Consider the following 6,000-nt stretch of genomic DNA (forward strand, 5'->3'; position numbering starts at 1 on the left):
GCAACATCCTGGTAAATCTTCTCTGCACCCTCTCCAAAGCTTCCACATCTTTCCTAAAGTGAGGCGACCAGAACTGCACACAGTACTCCAAATGTGGCCTAACCAAAGTCCTGTACAGCTGCAACATCACCTCACGACTCTTGAATTCAATCCCTCTGCTAATGAACGATAATACTCCATAGGCCTTCTTACAAACTCTATCCACCTGAGTGGCAACCTTCAAAGATCTATGTACATAGACCCCAAGATCCCTCTGTTCCTCCACCTGACCAAGAACCCTACCATTAACCCTGTATTCCGCATTCTTATTTGTTCTTCCAAAATGGACAACTTCACACTTGGCAGGGTTGAACTCCATCTGCCACTCCTCAGCCCAGCTCTGCATCATATCTAAGTCCCTCTGCAGCCGACAACAGCCCTCCTCACTGTCCACAACTCCACCTATCTTTGTATCATCTGCAAATTTACTGACCCACCCTTCGACTCCCTCATCTAAGTCATTAATAAAAATTACAAACAGCAGAGGACCCAGAACTGATCCCTGCGGAACTCCACTTGTAACTGGACTCCATGCTGAATATTTACCATCTACTACCACTCTCTGACTTCGACCGGTTAGCCAGTTTTCTATCCAATTGGCCAAATTTCCCTCTATCCCATGCCTCCTGACTTTCCGCATAAGCCTACCATGGGGAACCTTATCAAATGCCTTACTAAAATCCATGTACACTACATCCACTGCTCTACCCTCATCCACATGCTTGGTCACCTCCTCGAAGAATTCAATAAGACTTGTAAGGCAAGACCTACCCTTCACAAATCCGTGCTGGCTGTCCCTAATCAAGCAGTGCCGTTCCAGATACTCGTAAATCCTATCCCTCAGTACCCTTTCCATTACTTTGCCTACCACAGAAGTAAGACTAACTGGCCTGTAATTCCCGGGGTTATCCCTATTCCCTTTTTTGAACAGGTGCACAACATTCGCTACTCTCCAGTCCCCTGGTACCACCCCCGTTGCCAGTGAAGACGAGAAGATCATTGCCAACGGTACTGCAATTTCCTCTCTTGCTTCCCACATAATCCTAGGATATATCCCGTCAGGCCCGGGGGACTTGTCTATCCTCAAGTTGTTCAAAATGTCCAACACATCTTCCTTCCTAACAGATATCTCTTCTAGCTTATCAGTCCGTTTCACACTCTCCTCTTCAACAATACAGTCCCTCTCGTTCGTAAATACTGAAGAGAAGTACTTGTTCAAGACCTCTCCTATCTCTTCCGACTCAATACACAGTCTCCCACCACTGTCCTTGATCGGACCTACCCTCGTTCTCGTCATTCTCAGGTTTCTCACATACGCATAGAATGCCTTGGGGTTATCCTTGATCCTATCCGCCAGGGATTTTTCATGCCCTCTCTTAGCTCTCCTAATCCCTTTCTTCAGGTCCCTTCTGGCTATCCTGTATCCCTCCACTGCTCTGTCTGAACCTTGTTTCCTCAACCTTATGTAAGCCTCCTTCTTCCTCTTTACTAGACATTCAACCTCCCTCGTCAACCAAGGCTCCCTCACACGACCATTTCTTTCCTGCCTGATCGGTACATACATATCAAGGACACGTCGTATCTGCTCCTTGAAAAAGTCCCACATTTCCACCACATCCTTCCCTGACAGCCTATGCTCCCAACGTATGCTCCTCAAATCCTGTCTTACAGCATCGTAATTTCCCTTCCCCCAATTGTAAAAACTTCCTTGTTGTGTGCACCTATCCCTCTCCATAACCAAGGTGAAAGTGACAGAATTGTGGTCGCCATCACCAAAATGTTCACCCACTAACAAGCCCACCACTTGTCCCGGTTCGTTACCGAGTACCAAATCCAATATGGCCTCCCCTCTGGTTGGACAATCTACATACTGCGTTAGAAAAGCTTCCTGGACACACTGCACAAACACCGCCCCATCCAATCTACTTGATCTAAAGAGCTTCCAATCAATATTTGGGAAGTTGAAGTCGCCCATGACTACGACCCTGTGGCTTCTGCACCTTTCCAAAATCTGTTTCCCAATCTGTTTCTCCACATCTTTGCTGCTATTGGGGGGCCTATAATAAACACCCAACAAGGTGACTGCACCTTTCCTATTTCTGACTTCAGCCCATACTACCTCCAGAGGCAGATCTCCCTCAAACTTCCTTTCTGCAGCCGTTATACCATTTCTAATTAGCAATGCCACCCCCCCTCCTTTTTTACCACCCTCCCTAATCTTACTGAAACATCTGTAACCAGGAACCTCCAACAGCCATTCCTGTCCCTCATCTATCCATGTTTCCGTGATGGCTACAACATCGTAGTCCCAGGTACCGATCCATGCCTTAAGTTCACCCACCTTATTTCTGATACTCCTTGCATTGAAGTATACGCACTTGAGCCCATCTCTGTGTCCGTAAGTAGTCCCTGTCAGTGCTACCTTCTCCACAGCCTCCCTACAGTCTTGGACATCCTGACACACAGCTAGCTTACTTGCTGGACTACAAGTCCGGATCCCATCCCCCTGCCAAATTAGTTTAAACCCCCCCGAAGAGTGCTAGCAAACCTACCCCCCAGGATATTGGTGCCCTTCTGGTTCAGGTTCAGGTCTTGATCTTTATTTTCAGGGATGCTCTAAATAACCCAAGGTTTCAATATGTCTGATTTTTTAAAAGGTTTATTAGTGTCCCTTCATTTATACATAACAGATAATGCATCAGGCAGAACGTTTTCAATTCTTTAAAAAAAAACCCTGCATAATCAAAGGATGTGTCCAGCTCTGTAGCTGGGCAGTTCTGTTCAGTTTGGGGGCGAGTTGAGTCAGGTCACTGTTGAAATTGGATGCTCACCCCCTCCTTCTGCACTTCTGACCTCATGAACTGCAAGCATTTTGTGTCAGATTTACTCTTTGTGCTAAGGGGTTTGTTCATTGCGATTGTTGCAAGTATTTTGATGCAGCATCCTTAAGTCCGGATAGCCTGTCGATTGGATAGGATACGTTATTCAGCTATTCTCCCTTCAGTTCATGCACTTCATTCTGTAATTTGGGAAACAAATAATGTTTGTTTAAAATATTGCAGTCTGACCAGCTAATTTACTCTGCGAATATCCACTACACACTTACCTTTAACAAATAAAAAGTTACGGTCTGGGCTACTTGCCTAAACATTTTTGAGGGATCGGGCCTGGTCCATACATATTGGGGGCCCTTTGCAGGATTTAGGCAGCGAGTGGCAGGTGTTCTTGTCTCTTATTTTGTGTGTTGATTTGTCTTGGTAAACAGAGATTTAGAGAGCAATGGCTCTTGCAGGAACCAAGGATGTTTTGGAGGTGGAAGAATCGACCTTGGAGATTTTACAAAATGCACATAAATCCAAGCTGCAAGAATTAGTAGACAAGCTGCAGTTGAAGCTGCCTCGTAATGTGAGGAAAGATGAGATGATTGCAGCAGTAGTTCTGCATTCAAACTTTCTGGAAACTCCATCGGGATCTGCACAGAAGATTAAACTTCAATCGCAAATAAAGCAGCTTGTGTTAGAAGCAGAAATGAAGCAGTTTGCGTTGCAACTAAAATTAGAAGAAAAAGAAAGAGGACGAATAGGTTTAATCCAGGAAAGAGAAAAAGAAAAAAAAATGTTTAGCAGGAGAAAAAGAAAAAGAGAGCGCGTTTGCGTTTCAGAGATAGACATTTAGAATGGAAGGTCAGCTTAAAAGGATGGAAATGAAGGCTGAAGTTACCCTTAGGGATCTGGGGAGTATGAGGATGCAAATCAAATGCACATGAACTTGTTCCAGAAGCCTATAGACAACATTTAGGAACCTAAGGAGTGGCCTGGGTCAAACGTATATTGAGTTTGAAAGGTTCAAGCAAAGTAATTTCGATAGATGGAAAAGAACTTTAAAATTCAAGCAAACCTATGATGCACTTAGAGAGTAACTATTTTGGAGGAATTCGAAAATTCGCTGCCTGAAGTAATGCAAACTCCTGTGGGAGAGCAGAGAGTTTAGATAGCAAGGTTAGCAACTGAAATGGCTGAAGATTATGAATTGGTCCATAAAACACAGTTTGGCTTCCAGACTAAATTTCAGTCCATGAGGTAAGTAAACTGGGGCAAAGAGAAATACTCACGTGGGAAGGGATATGTAGATCTCAGTGAAAATCATAAGGATAACTTACGACAAGGGTAAAAAGGAAACCCAAGAAGAGGACAAAGAAGTTTGAAAAATCTCCGATGTTTTCATTGCAATAAATTAGGTCACAGGAAATCACTCTGTTGGTGCGCTAGGGGAAAAAAGATGTAGGAAAACAGGATAAGCATGGGAGTTTTGTTGGAGTGGTAACAGAAAGCACAGTGGAGGCGAGAAAGCTTCATCGGAGTGTACAAGCTGATCGGAGATTGGTCAAGGAGGAAGTGCCGAATCTTGCTTATAAAATGTACCTTCAAAGGGAAAGTTTATTCACATAGGCCAGAAGTAGCAGGTACAGAGGATGCAATATTAAGGGACACAGGATCCTCTCAGTCTGTGATGCTGAAAGATGAGGAGATATATATTCCTGAGGGACTATTTCCAGAAAAGTTACTATGAAAGGGAATTCACTGTGAGACTAAAAAAAAGCACATAGTTATGTTAAGCGAGGATAGAGTGTCCAGTGAAGAGTGAAGAAATTGTGATAGGAGTATTGGACAAACTCTCAGCTCCAGGAATACAACTTTTCCTTGTAAAATATGCAACTGATTCACCGGTAGAAGTGCTGCCTGCTCTGGTTAAAAACCACTGGAGACACAGCCAATTGAAGCAATGCCTTATCTTGGAATCTTTTCTGAATGTGGGGTAACAAGGTCCCAATATCACGAGTTCAAACAGGAGAGATAAAAAAATGTAAAGGTAAGTAAGCTGAAGTGGCATGAGGAGATACTTCGTTCCATCAGATAGTTGTGACAAAACAGGAGAAAATAGGAGATCATGCACACATGTTTAGTTCAGCTAAACTGATTGAGTTACAGCAGAAAGATGAAATTTTTAAGTTGTTGTATCAAAAGGGCATATACATTAGGGATTCTGAATGTATCCCTGAGTATTATTACCTTAAAAATGGTGTCTGCATGAGGAGATGGAAACTATCACATACTGAAGGAGATGAGAAATGGGCAGAAATTCATCAAATTGAATTGCAAATGGGGAACAGAAAGGAGAAGCTACAAGTGAAGCATGAATTACCACGTGGAGGTCATTTTGGAGTGAGGAAAACACAGTCTCAAATAGAAGGCATTCTTACTAACCTACACTGCACCATCATGTTGTTGAATTTTGCCAGACGTGAAATACACGTGAGGTAATTAGAAAGCCACAGGTGTTAATAAAACCTGCATCTTTAATAACTATTCCTGCAGTTGAGGAACCTTTTACAATAGTTTAATTGATTGGCTAGGTCCCCTATATCAAACAAAAAAAAAGTGTGAATCAGTATTTGTTAACAATAATTGATGTATCCACGAAATTTCCAGAGGCTATTGCATTATGCAACGTCACAGCGAAAAGGATGGTAAAGGAAATACTCTTTTTAAAAATATTTACGGACTATCAACAGAGATACAGTGCGACCAAAGTTCAAACTTCACATCCAAACAGTTCAAGGAAGTTAAGGGCAGCTCTGTAATAAATCAATTCAAATCTACTGTGAACCATCTAAAATCGCAGCGAGCACGAGAAAGGTGACATCAAACTTTAACGATCATGTTGAATGCTTATGGTAAGGATTATCCAGCTGATTGGCGTAAGGGCTTTTAGTGATCAGGGATGCACAAAATGAATTGACCAAATTCTGTCCATTTTAATTAGGTTATTAAGAGGTAGGACCGTTAAGGTCGATGAAGGAGAATTAGTAAATCAGAAGTAAAAGGCCACACTGTTGGACTATGTCTCAAATTTTCTGGAATGATTAAAAAGCGCTGGGGAGTTGGCTAGATGGCATTTAAA

This window comes from Chiloscyllium punctatum, chromosome 48 (assembly GCF_047496795.1).
Source record: "Chiloscyllium punctatum isolate Juve2018m chromosome 48, sChiPun1.3, whole genome shotgun sequence".
Taxonomy (NCBI): domain Eukaryota; kingdom Metazoa; phylum Chordata; class Chondrichthyes; order Orectolobiformes; family Hemiscylliidae; genus Chiloscyllium; species Chiloscyllium punctatum.